Raw genomic sequence first — 20,652 nt, 5'->3', positions numbered from 1 at the left:
GCCTTGCCGCCGCGTCACGGCCGGGCCCGCCCTGAGGGGAGCGCGGGGGGCGGGAGCGGGGAGCCCGGCGTTGGGATCGGGACGGATCGCAGTCCTGGAGCGCTGGGGATTGCAAGGGATCTGGAATCCCGGCTCGTCCCACCCCCTGCCATGGGCAGGCGCACCTAGAGCGGGGTGCGGCCAGCCTCCGCCAGTCTGGCCTTGGACGCTTGCAGGGCTGAGGCGGCCGCGGATGGTTGGGTAACCTGTGCCAGGGCCTCAGCACCCTCACAGGGAAGGATTTCTTCCATATGTCCTAAATTTCCCTTCTTTCAATTTGCACTCATTACGCCTTATCGCAGAACCACTGAGGTTGGAAACGATCTCCGAGGTCATTGAGTCCAAGCTGCGCCCGGTCCCCACCCAGCCCAGAGCTCTGAGTGCCACATCCAGGAATTCCTTGGGCACCTCCAGGGATGGCGACTCCACCATTCCCTGATCAGCCCCTTCTAGTGCTTGACAACCCTTCCTGTGAAGAAATTCCTCCTCATATCCAACCTAAACCCTCTCTGGCACAACTTGAGGCCATTTCTCCTTGTCCTGTCCCTGTTCCCTGGAGCACAGCCCGACCCCCCCGGCTGTCCCCTCCTGTCAGGAGCTGTGCAGAGCCACAAGGTCCCCCCTGAGCCTCCTTTTCTCCAGGCTGAGCCCCTTCCCAGCTCCCTCAGCCTCTCCTGGGGCTCCAGCCCCTTCCCAGCTCCCTCAGCCTCTCCTGGGGCTCCATTCCCTTCCCAGCTCCCTCAGCCTCTCCTGGGGCTCCATTCCCTTCCCAGCTCCCTCAGCCTCTCCTGGGGCTCCAGCCCCTTCCCAGCTCCCTCAGCCTCTCCTGGGGCTCCAGACCCAATTCCAGCTCCTTCAGCCTCTCCTGGGGCTCCAGCCCCTTCCCAGCTCCCTCAGCCTCTCCTGGGGCTCCAGCCCCTTCCCAGCTCCCTCAGCCTCTCCTGGGGCTCCAGCCCCTTCCCAGCTCCTTCAGCCTCTCCTGGGGCTCCAGCCCCTTCCCAGCTCCTTCAGCCTCTCCTGGGGCTCCAGCCCCTTCCCAGCTCCCTCAGCCTCTCCTGGGGCTCCAGCCCCTTCCCAGCTCCGTTCTCTGCACACTCTGCAGCCCCTCAGTGTCCTTCCCAGATTTAGGGGCCATTGGTTTCTGGGCTGGGAGCACACGCTGCTGGCTCATGTTGAGTTTTTCATTAACCATCACCCCCAGTGTTTCTGCACAGTCCCTTCTCCATCCGACCTGTGTGTCTGGGATAGAGGGCAGCCACAGCTTCCCCCCGCTGCTGCCCAGAGCAGCTGTGGCTGCCCCTGGATCCCTGGAAGTGTCCAAGGCCAGGCTGGACATTGGGGTTTGGAGTAACCTGGGATGGTAGAAGTTGTCCCTGCCCATGGCACGGGGTGGAACTGGGTGAGTTTTAAGGCCCCTTCCAACCCAAACCATTCCACGATTCTGTGATCTTTACTTACAGCAGAAAGTAACGGCACCTGCGTGATTCATTCTCAAGCAGAAGTCAGGGAGAAGGTCAATGTTAACAAGCAAACAAATCCCACACCAGCTCACTCCTGTCTCTCACCACCTGAAGCATTTCCAGGGAAGGAACCTCTTTTTCCATATGCACATACTTTCTTTAACACAATTTTTCCCCAGTTCCTGTGATAATGTCACCTTCCCTTTCCTGCCTGGATAATTTCTTTGCCTGCCCTTTTGCCATAATTTCATATCCCACAGTTCAGAGCCTTGGCAGCCATTGAGCAGTGCAGGAAAAAAAAAAAAAAGAATAAATCAGCATCTGGGTTTGTTTTTTTTAATTTTACCTTATTTGGGCAATTTTTCTATAGTACAACGTGTATGTTCCTGTCTGTAGGAGAACAGGCATTATTAAGGACTTGCTATTCATTGATTCAGCACTCAGGAATAAATCACTGCTCGCAGCACTCTGCTGACTGCTGGTTTAGGCATAATTGAATTTTTGAAATTTGTTATTGATAATCCATGAATATTCCATTCTGCATCAGCAATCAGGTGAAATGCAAAGAGCTGTCTCTGGGTAACAACTGGACTCAATGATCCTGAAGGTCTTTTCCAACCTAAACAGTTCTGTGCATTCTGTGATTACCCCTGATAATCTGAGATATGTTGAGGAATAAGTGCATAAAAACATGTTGTGTAACCACGTGTAAATAAATTTACCACTGTGAAAAAAAAAAGATTTCTTCAAAGGCACAGTGAACTCCCTATGGGAACAGCTTGAAAGACCTTGAAAATTATGACTTCATACCTCCCCTGCTTGGTTCCAGGAATTATTTTAAGTGTAATGAATGCTCTGAATTACTTTTATCTCAGTTATTAATATGACATTGGCATTGTCTTGTTTCTTTTTAAAGTTTTGAGAACAAGAAAGCCTTACCCTTATCTTTGAGGCATCTTCCTCCAGCCTGCTCCCCTCATTCCTCCCAAGCTGACAGGAGAAATATCTGCCTCATCTCTCAAGGTTCATGGCAGGATAAAGAGAGTTAATAACCAAGTGACCTCAAGAAAGAAACACATCTTTCATTCTTTTCCGTGTTCTTTTTCAGTGCTGCCACACAGAGGCAGAGTTGAGGCTGCTTCTAGAGGGAGAGAGTGAAGGAAGAAAATCCTTTTTGGTTAGAAATTACCTGGATTTCCTGCTGGGGACACCTTATCACCTATCAAGGCTTTTTCCTTACCCAAGAAGTCGTGGTTTAGGTTGTTTTCCTAAGGTAAAGAGGATTTTGTGGTCAGTTTAAACCTTCCCTACAAGACACAACCACAAACTGATCAAGGCTGGGGTTACAAAAGTACCACCACCAGAGAGTCTTTAAGTTTCATGAAAAGGATTGTCCATTTAGAGTGAGCACTAGTGATGCACAGGAAGAAGCACAAGCCCAGATAATTGTTTAGCAGAGGGAAAATCCTGAAAACCTTAACCTGATCTAGTGGAAGGTGTCCCTGCCCAGTGTAGGGGGTTGGAACAAGGTGGATTTTGAGGTGTTTCCAACCCAAACCATTCTGGGATATATTCTCCTGTCCACAGAGCTGTTGGGTTTTGATACAGGATGAAGGATGATGAAATAAGAGAGGCCTGTGTCATCAAGAAATCATCTTTTCTTGATGATGTCCGTGCCTCATAAAATCAGATGTTGCAGGTAGGAGTAGAAAGGGAAAGACTCAGCTCCCTTTGGGCTTTGCTTTCTGTTGAGCTGAAAATAAAAATAAAAAATACTGGAACACTCGAATGCCTCAGTGTTGTCCCCAAAGCTAAAGACACAGAGATGAACAAATTCTACAAACTCAATCCCTTCTGTAAGTGCTCAAAACCACTTTAAAAAATGGCACACAAATTGACTCACTGGGTTTCTTTTTTGCAGAATGTTGATTCATTTATATTTTAAATTGGAACAAACTGAAGCAGTTCTATTTTTCCTTATTTTATCTTTTTCTTTCCTCTGTTTTTTAAGCACCTTTACATGTCCTGAGGATGAGCTGAACACTAAACCAGATGAACGAGCTGCAGGAGCCCAGCACTTGCCCACATGGGGCTGACCTTTTGAAGGACCACTTGAAGAGAGCAGAGGTTTGGCCAAGTGATGATTCCAAGCTCTGCAGTCCCTGGATCAGGTACAGCATCAGAGCCCTGACCTCATTTACAGCTCCTGCATTTCTGAAATGCCAAGAGATTATGCAGAGAGCTTTCCTGAGTGTGATCATGTGAGGCAGGAGACATGAAGTCATTGTCCTAAAGCCCAAGGTGAAACCAGGCTGTCCCAGAAAGTCCCAGCCAGGCCTGGAGATGCATTTTGTAGTGCTGCAGGAAGCAAAACTGATCCTGGCTAATTTTTTCTAGGTGGTTTTGCTAAGGTGAAGGGGATTTTGTGGTCACACCAACACACAACCACAATTTGAGCAAGGTTGGGGTTACAAAAATACCAAATGTCTGTGAATTTCATGAGTTGTCTAGTTAGAGTGAACTGTTTCCTGGCTTCATCCTTTTGGGAAAGTTGGCATCTAGAATTCCACTCAGAGCATCAGGGCATCAACATTAAAAAAATAAAAGTGAAGAGTAATTATTGCTCTGTGGCTCAGGATTTCACTCCTGGAACTGTATCCATACATGAATGCTTTTTTTTCCTACAGAAAAATTTCACAGGAAATAATTCATCCTGGACTGAAACCCCCAGAGGTGCCAGTGACTTCTCAGGAGCCACACTGGGGTTGGTGCATGTGAACATTCCCCACTGTCCATGTGGGAAGGATTAACAGAATCCTCTCCTCCTGCTTGGAAACACCTCCCTGGAAAGCACATTCCCATCCAACTGGCCCATTCCTTCTGCTCCACAGCACCTGAGCTGCCTCAGCCAAGCCTCACAGGGCACACAGTGTTCAAGGGTTCAGATTTTTGGAGTTTCCCACAATCAGTTTGCTGCTTCCCACATGGAAAACCACATGGAAGACCTCACAGGGCACACAGTGTTCAAGGGCTCAGGTTTTTGGGAGCAGAGAGTTTCCCACAATCAGTTTGCTGCTTACCACTTTGGAAAACCACATGGAAGACCTCGGAATTATTCTCACAATCCTCTCTGAGCTAAGAAACCCCAGTAACTGCTAATTATTCAGTAATGAAGTGTCTCTCTGGGGTCGTAATTGTGAGTGTGGCCTCTCCCCATTACTGTGTGCAGCAGTTTCCTCAATGCCCAAACAAATTCTCTCTTTCCCATTTGATTGGATTACAAAATTGCTTTAAACTCTGTGGAGATGATGAGGGAAAGTGTGGTTCTGCACAGGAGTTACCATGGGAACCAAAGTAGGGAGAGATCTTTGTAAGTCAAGCAGATTGGGTTTCAGACAATTAATATTGTCGTGTTCATTAGCTTTAACTCTTCTGTGCTCTGCTGCAAAGTCGTTTTTATCTCTTTTTCTATATCAAATCCTGTGTCAAAGAGGTTCTGCTCCCCTGAGGAGTCATCCCTTGTTCTGCAAGGCCACCTTGCATCCCTGGCTTCCACTTCCCCTTCTGCTTTGCCTTTTGGGGCTGGGGACATCTCTGGGGGCATCCAGGTAGGATTTGGTTTGGAATTGGGATATAAATGTGGGGAGAAGTGTCAAGGCTCCTGTCCTGTCATTGTAACCAGCCATCAGCTCAACTGGTGGCTGAGCTGAGCTGAGCAGCTCTCATTGCTTCTCCTGCATGAACCCCTCTGCTCTCTCTTCTAACACCTTGGACTCCTCAAATCTTCTTTTCTAATTCCATGTTTGGCAATTTAGGGAGGAGCAGCTGAGAACTGACCCAGTGCCAGTAGCTGTCCCTCTGCTCTGCTGTCTTTCCAAACCCTCTTTTTCCAGCTCTCAGCCTCCATCCCATCTCCTGACTTCTCTCCCACCTGCCCTCTCCCAGCATCCTGCCATCCTCTGGCTCTCCCCTCATAGTACATATATCACACCGTAAAAATAATCAGCAAAGGAATGTCCTTATTTGCCTTCAGACCTCTGCCTGACTGTGAACAGGAGGAATTCCCCTCCCAAGGGAATTCAATATTCATGTATTCAAAAAGCAAGCTCCTCCTCAGCCCCCGTCCCTGTGTGCTGCTGACCTCCTTCCCTGTGCTGGATGTGGAATTACTCATTTTCCCAGGGGCTGACCCATCACTTTGTTGTTTCAGCTCTTCACAAACAATATTTCTGTCCCACCAGAGGCAAAAGCTGAGTTCAGCATAAAGCTAACTTCATTTTCCAGCTCCCGTTCAGATCACAGGGTCTTAATCCCACTTTTTCCACCATCCCACCTCTAGCCACAGTTCATCACCTTGGATAAAGCAAGACCTAAACCACCAAATTTCCAGTTTCTAATTAAAATCAAGGAAAACTGAGACAACCTCAGAGAACCCCTGGGGAGAATTAGCATTGCATGAGGCAAACCTCCTCCTTTCCCCAGCTCCAGTCTCCAACTGCTGAACTGATTTTGGCAGAAACCTTCCAGAATATTTGTTCTGGAATACGTCAGCAGACGAGATTTCAGCTCAGGGAGATAAGAAGAGGCTGGAAGCAGAGGATTGCAGTGGGAAATGTTGGACAGCTAGAAATTGAGGTGTTGGCATTTCCTCTGCAGATTTTGCTGCAAAATATGAACAAACCAGAGAGTGCAGAGCAAAGAACATGGGCCAAGGAGAGCCAGATCAAAATGACCACTTCCTGACCTCTAAATCCTTCTTTGTCCAGATGTCAATCCCTTCTGACCTGCTGGTTTTCCATCCCTTTGCACCAGCCTGAAGGTTGCTCTTGGTTCTGGGAGACAGCAGATGTTGTGCTGATTGAAGCCCATTTTGCTGTGTTTTAGTGACAAGAAACCTGTTGCTCTGAGGCCAGCACAGGAATCTGCCTGAGGGTGGACAAAGACATGGAGGGGGAAATGATATGAAAACAGTTTCCTTGTAAAATGTCACTTTTGCAGGAGCAAGGTCTGGGAAGGTGTTTTTGTGCTGATTTAGGAGCTCCAGCAGACCATACAAGCACAGGCCTTGTTCAGACAAGACCAAAAACAGGCCATATTTAACTCCACACTCCATAAAAAACATTCCACTTAGATCCAGTTTTTATCCTTAAAAATCCACAAGGTGGGAGAGATGTCAGCACACCTTCCATTTCCCTGCCTCTATGGAAGAGGAAGCCTGTCCAGGCTGAGAAGCTGGAAAAAGAATCAGAAAGAGCTTAATGTGGCCAGTGCTCCGTGTGGATGCATCCCCAGACACCTGCAGGCCAGTCCCAGCCTTGTGCAGGCAGTAAGGATCAAACCTGTGTGTTCCCTGCAGTCCCTGAGGCTGGAGGGGTTTTTCTGGGAAGCTGGGAAGGAAGTCATGTTGCTTTTGAAGCAAAAAATAATTCTTTTAGATGACTTAATCTCTAGCAGGCCCTTTACTTCACTGTATCAGCTAATGCCGATGAGAGGCAGGTCATGACCTTCTGGAAGATTCTGTTGGATTATTAGATCAGATTAAATTAGATTATCTTCCTGGATATTGTGGTCACAAGGGAGAGAGGGATAGGCTGTTTTTCCACATATCCCCAGGCGTCCAGGTGCTCTTCGTGGGGAATCACCTCACTCCTCCTTTTCTTTACCTCCCTATTCAGTTTACTTCTGTCAAGGAATTGATGCCAACCTCCTTCTAGCCATGTCCTCACTGCTGGGATCAAGCCCACAGTGCCAGGTAGTGCCACAAATAAAACCCTGGAAGTGTTTGTGCCCTCAGAAAGAGCCAGGCTGGCTGGCTGCTGGCAGAAAGCCCTCTGCTGCCTCATTTTAAAAAGGGAGTTTAAATCAAATTGGTGGGTTTTTTTCTTTAAACAACTCAAATGGAGAGCTCAGCTTCAAAGAATCAAACAGAGCAGCACAGAAACAGCTCCAGAGCATCTAAGGAGGCAGAGAATGACACTCCTGACCCTGGTGAGGCCAGCAAGGCACACAGAGCTTCCAAAGCCATCAGCTTTGAGCACAAGGGAACATTTCTCCTTGTGACTCTTTTCCAGCCAAAAGAGAAGCACGGTGGTAGCATGGCAAGAGAACAAAACTGTTTTTCCAGAAGGAACCAGCATGTCCAGCCAAATATCTCCTCATTGACACTGGTGGGCTCTGAGTCAGGCTCACAAGAGGATGAACAGCACATCATGATTTTCCATGGAAAATTCTCCCCCACTTTTCTCCCTGGACAGGCCTTCTGTGAGTAGCCCCATTCCTGGCTGGTGCTGATGAATATTTGCTCTCCTAGGCTGGGATTAGGATGGCAGGAACTTGCTTGGACCCAAAAAATCCCTTCTGTCTAATTACAAAATACTACCCAGACCTATGAAGAAGAAGGAAGAAGAAGGTAAAGAACAACCTGCCTCTGCTTTAAAACTTCTATTTTGTGTTATATATATTACTATATTCTAAAACTCCAAACTCTAAGTTTTCTACCTTGTGATATTACACACTTCTAATCAACTACACACTTAAATCTTAGTGCTATTAATTAATTTTGGAAGCCTTCTCCATGGCCTCAGGTCAAATGCAGTGTTCTCCTGGTAGTCAGAGTCTGTCAGCACAGAAAGTCTAAAATTCCCAGCATCCAGAATTCCAACAGACATCCAAACTTCCTGAGACTGAAAGAATTTAGATCTCACTCTGGCCTTTATTATTTACATTTGTTTTTCCTGGCCACATGATTTTGCCTTTATACAGTGGGCGTGAATTTGCCACACTTGTTCTACCAGACAGCTTGTAAGGTTTGCTAAAAACTTCTCCTGTTATTTTTATAACTAATATTTCCTTTGATGCCGTGGGGATTGCAGTCCCAGGCCCCAGGGAGCTGCGAGGCACCAGCTGTGATAAGGATGGACGTGCTGGCTCACTCACAGGAGGGCTGTTTTTGTCACACTGTCCCTTCCTCTGCTGCTGTCACTGAGGGCCCGAGGGGTTACACTGAGCTACCTGCAGAGAGGAGCTGGCTGAGCTTTATGTCCTCTGTAAATTCAAATGGAAAGCTATTTTCATTAACAAAATATGGATTTATTCACCCCTTCGCAGTAAAAGCAGAGTCACTTTAATCTGCTTTCAGGGCATAATTGAGTCAGTGACTGTAATAAGAGCTCTGTCCCCTGTTCCTCAGAGGGGGTTCTCTCTGGCACATTTATCCACATTCCTGCTGGGAAGAGCCCTGAAGGAGCTGCCCACGCTGTGACTGCTGTGTGGGTTTATGCAAAATGTTCTTCACCCACCATCCCTACCTGCCTCTGCCTTAAAATGTCATTGAGAAACCAGCCCAGAATCCAGGCTTAGTGGAAAAGCTTCTCTGCCAGGAGTCTGCTCCAGCCTGGACCTGCTGACCTGGAGGTGGCAATCCCAAATCTGCTGCAGAGTTTGAAAAGAGGTGGGGTGTTTGTTTGGCATTCAAAGGAAAAACATGGGGAACATCTGGTTATGTGGAATCATAAAGGCATTGACTGCTTTAGGGTGGAATGGACCTTAAAGGTCACCTTGTCCTATGACAAGGGACACCTTCCACTGTCCCAAGGTGTTCCAAGCCCTGTCCAACCTGGCCTGGGACACTTCCAGGGGTCCAAGTGCAGCCACAGCTGCTCTGGGCACCCTGGGCCAGGGCCCACCACCCTCCCAGCCAGAAATTCCTTTCCAATCTCCCATCCATCCCTGCCCTCTGGCAGTGGGAGCCATTCCCTGGGTCTTGTCCCTCCATCCCTTGTCCCCAGTCCCTCTCCAGCTCTCCTGGAGCCCCTGTGGGCCCTGCAAGGGGTTCTGAGCTCTCCCTGGAGCCTTCTCTTCTCCAGGTGAGCACCCCCAGCTTTCCCAGCCTGTCAGAGGAGTTCCAGCCCTCAAAGCATTTCCATGACCTCCTCTGGGCTTGCTCCAACAGATCCTTGTCTTCCCTGTGCTGAGGACCCCAGAGCTGGGCACGATATTCCAGCATGGTGAGCATAGGGCTCCTGCCCCACAGGAGGAGAGGATGCAATGATGGGAGAGAGTCTGAAACTCAATCACAGGAAAAGTGGGATCCAGGGGGTTCTATCAAACATCTAAACCAGAAGCTGGAGCCAGGAGAAATTTTGATAGAATGAATCCATAAAGAAGCAGCTTTTCCTAGTACTGAGGCTTGCCTCTCATTTCCATTTATTTCTGCTTTTCCTCGCATCAGCAGCAACCCCATGTGCTGTTGGAATCAAACTGAACCTCCAGAGAAGCAAACAAACAGGCAATAAAATCCTCCCCAGGAGAAAGGGGTTCATTTTATGGGTACATAACACAAGGCAGCCATGGCAGGGAGAGGAACTGGCAGTGCCATGCAGCTGAACTCTGCTCTTCAGCAAAATCCATCTCTTCCCTTCCCTCTCTGTGCCCCAGCAGTCCCAGGAATACAGCACCTCCTGCACAGACGTGGCTCATGCTGCCTCTTCTGCTTCCTCCTCACCTGGCTGCTGGCTGCAGTGAGATAAGTCAGGTTTAATCACTCCCAAGTCTTATTCATATTTTTATTCAGTGTTTGTGGGGTTGCAGCAGCAATTTCGTGCAGATCAGTAATTCCTGAAAACTTTAGAAGTGTTGATTTCACCATGTTCATAATAGAACTATAGAATCATAAAATCATGGGGTGTTTTGGGTTGGAAGGGACCTTAAAAACCATTTCATTCCACCCCCTGCCGTGGACAGGGACACATTCCACTGGACCAGGTTGCTCCAAACCCCATCCAGCCTGGCCTTAAACATATATGAAATGGCAGGGGGATGGTTTTAAGGTGGAAAAGGGTAGATGTAAGTTGAATATTGGGAAGGACACCCTGGCACAGGCTGTCCAGAGAAGCTGTGGCTGCCCCTGGATCCCTGGAAGTGTCCAGAGTCAGACTGGAAAGGGTTTGGAGCAACCTGGGATAGTGGAAGGTGTCCCTGCAAATGGCAGAGGATTGGAACAAAATTACCTTTAAGGTCCCTTCCAAACCAAACCATTCAATGATTCTATGATTCTATAACCTCAAAGCCCCTTCCAGTGCCTAAATGGACTCCAAGAGGACTGGAGAGGGACTTGGGACAAGGGTCTGGAGTGCCAGGACAATGGGAAATGGCTTCCCACTGCCAGAGTTCAGGGTTAGATGGATTAGAGCTGGAGATTTCCAGAATGAGAAGGGGAGAGGAGACAGCTGGGACATGGCTGTGGGAACAGCACAGGTCACAGCAGAGCTGAGAGCCCCACACCCAAGGAGTGCCATCCTGCTTTGTCACCTTGTCACCCTCACATTCCCAGGCACACAGGGCTGGTGCCCTGTGCTGGCACTGGTGCCACAGTCCCGATCCCAATCCCGTTGTTCCACACGCAGGCTCCCTGCAGAGAAAATCCGCCCTAATGAAACGCTTCCCACAGTAATTGGATTTCCACTGCAAACGAACTCATTATGCTGATTGTCCTCGTGCTTTGGAGATGAGACAAGTGGCAGTGAGTGGCAGCTCTGGCTCCTGGATCCCTGTGGTGGAAAGTCAAGTCAGGAGAGGAAGAGCCGGTGTGTGCGAGGCTCAGGAGGCCACTGGCTCCAAATGTTCTGCTTCTGCTCCAAAAAGGGGGCAGGGGAGAGGCTCTAAAGTGGACAGGGGACTTCCAGGATCACGTTCCAGCTGTGATGGCATTCCCAGGCACAGTGTGCCCTCCCTGTCCTGGCTGAGTGACAGGCATTTCCCAGTCTGTGGTGGAGAGCTGCTCAGGAAAGGGCTGGCTGTCTCTCCTGCTGGGAATGCAGAGAACTCCAGCCCACAGGAATGAAAGGTGGGAGAAGGAGCAGGGGAAGGATGGATACCAAAGGTGTGTGTCAGCAGCAGAGGTGGGATCAGATCCAAGCTCCTCTGAGCTTCCTGCTTTTGGAGATCTCAGCGGAGCTGGTGCCAAAAATCTACTCCTGACTGGCAGAAAAGAGGTGAAGGCAATTTTAGGACACTCTTGGTACAGCCACAATTCCAGCTGGGGCTTCAGCAGGGCTTTGTCATCGTGGTTTGATCAACAGCACATGTCTGCCTGTGCCATCTCCTCCCCCTTTTGTTTTTCAGGTTCTTTAGTCACACAGGGAAATGTCAGGCTTTGAAAAAACTCACAGAACAAAATCCAAAGCCCAAGTGAAAAGGAAAATGCAGCTGAAATCCCGAGGTTGCTTTTCTGGTTGGTTGTGACTGAAATCCTTCTAGCAGTGCCAGTAGGCCACACAAAGACAAAATGCCTTTGCAAATGGAGGTGCCTGGTTGGATTTGGGACTGGTAAAATACACAGCACAAGAGGAAATGGTCACAAGTTGCACCAGGGAAGATTTAAGTTGGACTTCAGGGGAAATTTCTTCATGGAAAGGGTTGTGCAGCCCAGAGTGGTAGTGGAGTCCCCACCCCTGGAGGGATTTCAAAGCTGTGTGGATGTGGCACTTGGGGACATGGTTTAGTGGTGGCCTTGGCAGTGCTGGAATAACAGTTGGACTTGATGATCTCAAACCATTTTTCCAACCCAGAGCTGATCCCAGTTCCCAGGGAGGCAGTAGGCAGCTGGGTGCTGGTTCCCATCCCAGCTCTGGGATCACTCTCCCTCTTCCCCTGTGTCCCCATGGCCAGAGGCCAGTGGGAAGAGCAGAAACCCTAGAGATGGCTGACTGGCAGCTGGCAGGAGCTTCCCAAACCCAGTGGCACCAGAGTACACAATCAATTTATTCCATGTCCAACCCAGTGCTGTTACAGATCCCAGTGTCCATCTCCATCCTCTCCACCTCTCCACACACCAGGATGGGCAGATGGACTCATCCACGTTCCATCCATTCTCCCCACCACCAGCCAGATGGGATTGGGAAGCAGGGCTGGATTCAAGCTGCCAAGAGGCAAAGCAGCAATGCCAGGAAGAGCCTTTGAGGAAATCTGGGATCCCAGCCACAGCTGGAATGCTGAGCCTGGGCTGCAGTGTGACGTGTGGAGCCCCTGTGTGAGGAGAGGCCATGGCTGAGACAGCACCTCACTGGTGCTCTGTGTATTCCAGAGTGTCTCGGTTTAAAAATCCAGGTGTCTGCTGAGGAAGGCAAGAGCCTCCCTTGAAATGGAAAATGCAAATCCCCTCCATCCGAATTATTATAATTTTGAAATTAAGGGGCTCTCAGGAAAAGATATGGGAATAGGAATAGCAGTTCTGCATTAGGAAAAAAAATTAAAAGAAAATATACAAGTAAAAATGCAGCAGCACAAAACACCACAGCCAGAGTCAGAGCAGCCCTGGCAGCCCGTGGGTCAGGGTGGTGGCAGCAGTCCCACCCCATGGTGGCTCAGCCCTCCTGCAGTGCCAGCTGTGCTTCTGATGGAGCAGGGATCCTGGACAAGGCTGGAGTTTTCCTCTGAAGCTCCAGGGCTGCTGGAGATGGGCCTGGGCTTCCTCTGGGAATGCAGTGGGGAAGAAAGCTGCTCCTCTGGGAATGCAGTGGGCAAAGGCTGCTGTGGGGTTCCAAGGTCAGATTGTATCCAGGTAGGAATGCTTGGCTCCTCCCCTGGGTGGAGCATCTCCCCATGGGATGATGGAATTTTCTCAGCCATGCAGGGACACTCAGTGGCCATGGACAGCAGAGATCTCCTGGAGGGAGGATTGGCTGTGGGAGGGATAAAGAAAACTGCCCAGAGAACAGAGGATAACTCCCCAGCTCTCACAGCTGGGGACAGAACACACACCCCCAGCCACATCTTGCATTTCCAACCTAAGACACAGAGCCTCTGGGCAATGTGGAGCAAACTGGGGAAATCCCCTCCAAAGACCTTTGGGAAAGCCAAAAGCTGGGGAGACAGGGCTTGGAAGAGAGAATTCTGGAGACTGTCCCAATAGATAAACCACTTACAGGGAGAACACCCAGGGAATAAATCAAAGATATTGTCCTGCTGTGACAGCATCATCCTGATTGGAGGGAAGGAGCACCTCTCCTGTGAGGAAAGGCGGGAGAATTGGGATTGTTCAGCCTGGAAAAGAGATGGCTTAAAAGTGACCTAATCATGGTCTTCAGGTACCTGAAGGGAGTCTACAAGGAAGATTGAGAGAGACTTTTGAGAAGGGCTTGGAATGACAGGTCACAGGGAATGGCTTCCACTGCCAGAGGACAGGGATGGATGGGATATTGGGAAGGAATTCCTGGCCGGAAGGATGGGGAGGACCTGGCACAGAGAAGCTGTGGCTGCCCCATTCCTGGAAGTGCCCAAGGCCAGGTTGGACATTGAGGCTTGGAGCAGCCTGGGACAGTGGAAGGTGTCCCTGCCCATGGCAGGGGGTGGAATGGGATGGGATCTAAGGTCCCTTCCAACCCAAACCACTCTGGAATTCTGTGATCTTAAGCAGACATTCAGGAGACATGAACCACATGCACCAGAATGGCCTGCTCTGATCTTATCCAAATGTGGCTTTAAGTTGAGATCTGCCTGAAAATTCAGGGGGAAAAAGAAAGTTTAATATCCACATTATCCAACAATGCAGAGGCAATGCAACCCTGCTGTGCCATTCCCCGGGGGGAGAGGTGAGTGCTGGAGACCTTTTTGATCTAATGAAAACAGTGCATAATGATCCCCGATGGCAAGGAGCTCAAGTCAGAGAAAAATTCTGGCTGGAAATTGTTGGTTTTTCCAGCTTTTACAGAAATGGGGCAACTGAGAGGCATTTTAAAAGATTTTATTCCATTATCAGTCTCAATGAATAGTGCGACACAAGAGATGTAAAACTCAAGGCCATTCCATCAGAAGCCAGCCCATTTCCTGGTTACAATACCTTAGAAATGTTTTCCAGCCTATTAGCTTTTGCCACACAATGCTGCTAACACTTCTAACACCAATCACCTATATTTTTTTCCCCACGTGGTCCAACTACAGTGCACAGTTCTAATTCTCTAAAACATCTGGTCTTTTTGCAAAACCATATTTTGAAACCTGTTGAAACTTGTTGAAACTTGTTTCTAGTTCAGTCTCTCTCTCAACCATGTCATCTCTGCTCCATGGCCTTCCTAAGCCAACACACCTTATCTCAGAGCTCGCATACACACGTACAAGGCTGTGTGAGCTTTCAGTCAGGTTTTGAGAATCCTTTACAAATCCATTTCCCACAGAAATGAGATGCACATTTTTTAAGGGAAGGTGATGAATCTCTGGAGCAGCCTGCCTGGGGATGGGATGAACACTCCGGCAGGCAGAGCCTTGCAGCCTCACCTGGATCTCGGAGGGAGTCTGTGTGGAAGCACCAGCTGTGGCCAAACACATCAAAACTGCTGCCCTGAAATCTGGGATGTGTGTTTTCCATGGAAAACAATCCTATGTAGTATCACAGGTTTGGGATGGAAGGGATCTTAAAACTCATCCCATTCGACCCCCTTCCATGGCAAGAACACCTTCCACTGTCCCAGGCTGTCCCAGGCCCTGTCCAACCTGGCCTTGGACACTTCCAGGGATCCAGGGGCAGCCACAGCTGCTCTGGGCACCCTGTGCCAGGGCCTCACCACCCTCACAGCCAGGAATTCCCAATTCCCAGTCTCCCATCCATCCCTGCCCTCCCCTCTGGCAGTGGGAGCCATTCCCTGGGTCCTGTCCCTCCATCCCTTATCCCCAGTTCCTCTCCAGCTCTCCTGGAGCCCCTCCAGGCCCTGCAAGGGGCTCTGAGCTCTCCCTGGAGCCTTCCCTTCTCCAGGTGAACATTCCCAGCTCTCCCAGCCTGGATTCAGAGCAGAGGAGCTCCAGCCTTTGGAGCATCTGAGAGACAAATCTACAACCATTTATTTTTTCCATACTCTATTATTTCCCTAACACTTCTCCTGGCTCCCCACACCAGACACCAGGGTGTTACCCCACACTTTGACCCATGGATTTGTAAAGAAGGGGCTGTGTCCACCCAGCTTGGGTTCCATTGATCACCAAGCCACGTCTCTGTTTCCTCAGTGACCCAAGATACCAAATTATCACATCTTAATCCAGCAGAACACAGGCCCAGGGAATACATTTGTAACACTTTCACTTAATTTATTCACACAATCAGATTAGTAAATGAATGTGTGCTGAGCCCTGTCTCTGTTACTGTCCATGGATATTTCTCCCTTCATCTGGATGTCAGACAGTTTGTTTACATTATCACAGACATGAATAACTTAAATTATTTGGCTTAGCATCCTGAACAGCCTCTCTTTTAGCTGCCTGCAGTGGCAGCTCCCAGTGAATTTTAATAAGCCATTAACAATGTGTGCAGGATTTGTTGTTGTCAGCAGAAGGATGGGGGGACGGACATTTCCTGAGGGGTACAAAAGGATTAATAATTTCATTTTCTGTATAGCTGAGCTGCCTGGCAAGGTGGGTCATCCCCAGGCCAGAGGACAGACCCTTCTCAGACTCCTGAGGGAATGGCTGTACCAGGGGAAGTTTAGGTTGGATTTCAGGAAAGGTTCTTCCCCCAGAGGGTGCTGGCACTGCCCAGGCTCCCCAGGGAATGGGCACAGCCCCGAGGCTGCCAGAGCTCCAGGAGCCTTTGGACAGCGCTGCCAGGGATGCCCAGGGTGGGGCTGCTGGGGAGTCTGTGCAGGGCCAGGAGCTGGACTCCATGATCTTTGTGGGTCCCTCAGGATATTCCCTCAGAATATCTCTGGATGTTCTGTGGTTCCATGGCCTGGCAGGGAGGCAGGAGCTGTGCTGTCACCTCTGAGCTTATTCTCTTCAATGAGACTCATTAAAAAGAAAAGGGATCATGGTCATTGCCCAGTTCTTTTCCATCCTCCCGGCAGGTTCCTCTCCAGCACTGCTCATGTTGCCCACAATCAGCTGTCTGGAATTCCCTGGTTTGGAGCTGAAGCATCCAAGCCATCATGTGAGTGCCACTGGGGCTCTGCCAGCAACTGCATTTCCAGCAGCTCTGGTGTTCCTCAGGGCCTTGTTCAGCCTTGGGAGCAGCTTTGCTCCAAACCCCTCTGTGCAGGAGGGTTTGTGGCCATGGGGAGCCACATATGCTGGTGGCTGAGTGCCCTGAGGAGTTATCTGCTCAAAAAGAGAGAAAAGCAACTCCAGGTGTTCAGGCCTGGGTTGGGACCAGGTTTGTGCTGGTCCCAAATGAAGGAATGGCATCAGGAGCCCATCCCTGTGCTCAGAATGGAGCTGTACTCCCCCTTCCCAGACAGCTGCCTTTCCCCCAGGCTCATCCTGGTGCCAGTGTCTCCTCCCAAAAGCAAAGATCATGGGGAACTCCCACATCTTGCAGATCCTGGGACACCCAGCAGCCCCCTGGGATAGTGGAAGGTGTCCCTGCCATGGCAGGGGTGGAATGGGATGGGATTTAAGGTCTCTTCCAGCCCAAACCATTCCATGATTCCATGGCTCTGTGCCCTCCAGAGGAGGTGGCTGTCAGGATTGTCCCCATGCCATGCTCTTGGTTTCCCTCCCTGTGAGGGGCACCCATCTCTCTCCTCACCAATCCCCTCCTGGGGCATGGAACACCCTAAATACTGAAGTGTGAGGAAGATTAAGAGAGAAAAATGAGTATTATTATGGCTGGGAGGAAAATACCAGCGGAGAGAGGAGGGGAAGGAATGAATCACTTTTGACAGATGTCCCCACACTGCAAATGCTGCCTGGTTGTGGAAAAAATTCCTATAAGCTAAGGGGAGCCTCACTGTTTATCTAAACAGAGCAAAAATGGAAAAGCTTTTATAGAATCCCAAAATGGTTTGGAAGGGACCTTAAAACCCACACAGTTCTACCCCCTGCCATGGACAGGGACACCTTCCACTATCCCAGGCTGTTCCAAGCCCTGTCCAACCTGGCCTTGGACACTTCAGGGATCCAGGGGCAGCCACAGCTTCTATGGACAACATTTGTTACATCCCATGCTTCATGCAGAGGATTTATGCTTTTGAAAAGACTCCATAAGTTACCCTCTTTAATCTGTATTTTGAAAATATTTTCCAAGGTCTGGCAAGGCTCTGTGTGGCACCAAGCTCTGCCTGAAATGGCTTCAATCACCCTTACACCGGCTTTCAAAACAGGCCATTAATTCAATTTTTAAGGATGTTTCTTTAGCCCTGAGTAGCCCTGGTGAGGAACTTCTCTCCTGGTGCTCATTACAGCTGTGCTTCTGCCTTTGTGCAGCAAGAAAGCTGTTTGAGGATTGAATAGAGTTCCTTAATTCCCAATTAATGGTTGCCATTATCTACCCCTTATATATATAAATAACCAGCTGCAGCATGAGACAACCTTACAAGGTGCCCTGACTCACAGGAAATAATAAATGGTAAAGAAAAACCTTTATCCAAGTAAGGAATAAACAAGACATTTGCCTTTTCTAAAGAGGATGACTCTGGAAGAAAGCTCTTCCACACAACAATTCCCAGGCATCACTGACTCATTGTATTTATAGGAGAAATTACTTTTCATGGCAAAATTTCAAGCAGCCCCAGGAAGTTTTAATCTCCAGGCAGAGGAAAAAGTCAGAGGCCCCACTGGTGGTGGTTTTAATTCTTAAAAACCACATTTTGCACTTCCACGGGCTGCCAACCTGAGCCTGCCTCGGAGGCAGCTCAGCTGATCTCTTCCCAACAAGGCTTTTAAAAGTATGTGGTGATAGGGAAAGGGAAGGGCCCCAGCAGAAGTGCCACCTCCAGGGATGCTCTGGAAGGGCAGGACGGAAAGCCAGAGTCAGGCTGAAGTCACAGGTGGCTCTGCCAGCATTCCTGAGGATTTTAAAAGTGAAGGGAAACTCTCAGGGAGCAGTGGCTCCTTCTCCATCCATGTAGAGGATGATTCCTGCCAAGCTCCTCTCCAAAACCACCTCTGCAGGGGCAAACAGCTCAAATTCCAAAGGTTACAAACACCAGGAATGTGCTTCCTTCCTCTGACACAGAGCAGCGAGGCCTCACAATGCTCCTGGCTCTTCTCGAGCTCCCCACATCCGCTCCAGGAACAGGGACCTGGGACATGGAGCTGATGCCTTGAGAAGGCTGCCCTGGAGCAGAGGCTGGATGGAGTCACAGAACAAAGCAGGGATTTATTCAAAGGATCTCCTCCATGGATCCACCTTGGGCAGCACCAGAGCCCAGCCAGGCCTGCACCCAAGATGAACCCAAATGGTCCCAAAATGCACGAGCGCTCCCGGGGGCTCTCCCTGTGATCAGCTCTGCTCCATGGGCACATTGCAGTTCATTGTCCCATTCCAGCTTTAGCCCATGCAGTCCCATCCTGCTTGTTTTTCTCTCTCCAGCCCATGTTGTTTGTGCTCCTGGGCTGAGGTTTGGATCATTTGTCCTTGGTGCCCAGCTGGAGCAGGAATTGTTTTGTCTCCCTGCTCTGTGCAGAGAGCTCAGCATCCCCTGATATGGAGCCCAGACCCACACACTAAAGCAGCACAGAATGGGAAAATAGAAAAGCCAAAACCTGAGGCATCAGAGCAGCCAGGGGCTGGGGGCCATCAGCGTGCTGGGGATGTTGCATAAGGAGCTGCATTCCCAAAGATGCGCTCCCGAACTGCAACAGATAAAAATATCCAGGAGTACGTGTTGCTCTGACTAAAGCACTGCAAAAATAGGAGAGTGCGCAAATCCCGTTTTAGCTGCTCCTTCCGAGCCTCCTGCCTCTCCTCCCGCATGGCACAGCCACGGGGGGCTGTGTCTCACACCCCCTGTCATCGTGGATGTGGTCCCTTGAGTGTCACCCGTGTCCAGGTGGGTGCTTTTCCTGCTGGGATGTTGCTTTGTGCTCACCAGGGAGTGGAAGGAGTGAGGTTAAGATGTGGCTTTGCTCCAGTTCAGGATTTGGTTGTGAAAGGTTTTTAAGGAGCTCCTGGGCTTGGGGAAAACTGGATGTGCCATTTCTACACATGCTGGTCACAGTCCCCTGGCTCTGGTGAAAACGTCTCTTGTGAAGGGTGGCTCCAAGCCCTGTCCAGCCTGGCCTTGGACTCTTCCAGGGATCCAGGGGCAGCCACAGTTCCTCTGGGCACCCTGTGCCAGTGAGATGACAGAGCCAACCTGGCACTGCTTCCAGTTCTGTATGACCAGGCAGGATGTTCCCAAACCAGAACAGGCCTCCTCTGTTATTATCACTTGGACATTTACACAAAAACGCTCTGAGAGCTGGATTTCCTCTGCTCTGGAGACAGGCTGGGAGAGCTGGGAATGTTCACCTGGAGAGGAGAAGCTCCAAGGGAGAGCTCAGAGCCTCTTGCAGGGCCTGAAGGGGCTCCAGGAGAGCTGGAGAGGGACTGGGGACAAGGCATGGAGGGACAGGACCCAGGGAATGGCTCCCACTGCCAGAGGGGAGGGCAGGGATGGATGGGAGATTGGGAATTCCTGGCTGTGAGGGTGGTGAGGCCCTGGCACAGGGTGCCCAGAGCAGCTGTGGCTGCCCCTGGATCCCTGGAAGTGTCCAAGGCTAGGTTGGACAAGGATTGGACAGCCTGGGACAGTGGAAGGTGTCCCTGCCCATGGTAGGGGCTTGGAACAAAATGAGCTTTAAGGTCCCTTCCAATCCCAAGCATTCCAGGACTCTCTGATATTTAACTCCTCTCAGCCCAGCTGTGGAATCCACATCCCCAGAGCCCCTCAGCCCGTGTTGGTGTGAGAGTTCAGGGAAGCAGCTGCTGAGCAGATATAAATAGGGAGCTTTTGGCTCCTGTTTCCAAGTGCACAAGGCAGAGCCGGCTTTGCTCCGCTCGGGTGGTGCTAAATTTTCCCGAGCTCAGTGACAGAGAAGACAATGGAGAAGATCTCAGGCGTTGGGATCCTATTCTCTGCCTGCCTTCGCCTCGGTAATTCCGTGTGCCCACCTCCTGCTCCTCCTCCGGCAAACCCCCGCCCCCGGGCACAGATGGAGCTGCAGCATCCGCCAAGGAGCGTTGGGAGAGAGAGGGAGCTGGGAGCGCACTTCTCCCGCCTGCACAGCCCTCTCGGACAGCGGGATGCTCCGATGGAAGGTGTTTGCACCGAGCCTTGCGGCACAACTCGATGTGAATCCTCCTGTGCTCCTCACCTCTCTGCTCCATCCCATTCTTGCCCCAGCCCTGGCCGCATCCCACCTGAGCCTCCACGGGGCTTTCCAGCAAACAGCTCAGCTCAGATCCGAT

At 50.1% G+C, this 20,652-nt stretch overlaps 1 long non-coding RNA gene across 1 annotated transcript; it reads left to right on the top strand.

The window, feature by feature from the left end:
• The first annotated feature begins 1,611 nt into the window (after positions 1–1,611).
• Positions 1,612–10,302, top strand: LOC137475090 (uncharacterized). The gene is made up of 3 exons (XR_010999684.1): positions 1,612–2,772; positions 3,511–3,670; positions 9,451–10,302. It is a non-coding gene; the product is annotated as an uncharacterized lncRNA (long non-coding RNA).
• Positions 10,303–20,652: the final 10,350 nt, after the last annotated feature.

This window comes from Anomalospiza imberbis, chromosome 6 (assembly GCF_031753505.1).
Source record: "Anomalospiza imberbis isolate Cuckoo-Finch-1a 21T00152 chromosome 6, ASM3175350v1, whole genome shotgun sequence".
Lineage (NCBI taxonomy): Eukaryota > Metazoa > Chordata > Aves > Passeriformes > Viduidae > Anomalospiza > Anomalospiza imberbis.
This window is presented reverse-complemented; position numbering and strand designations above follow the sequence as displayed.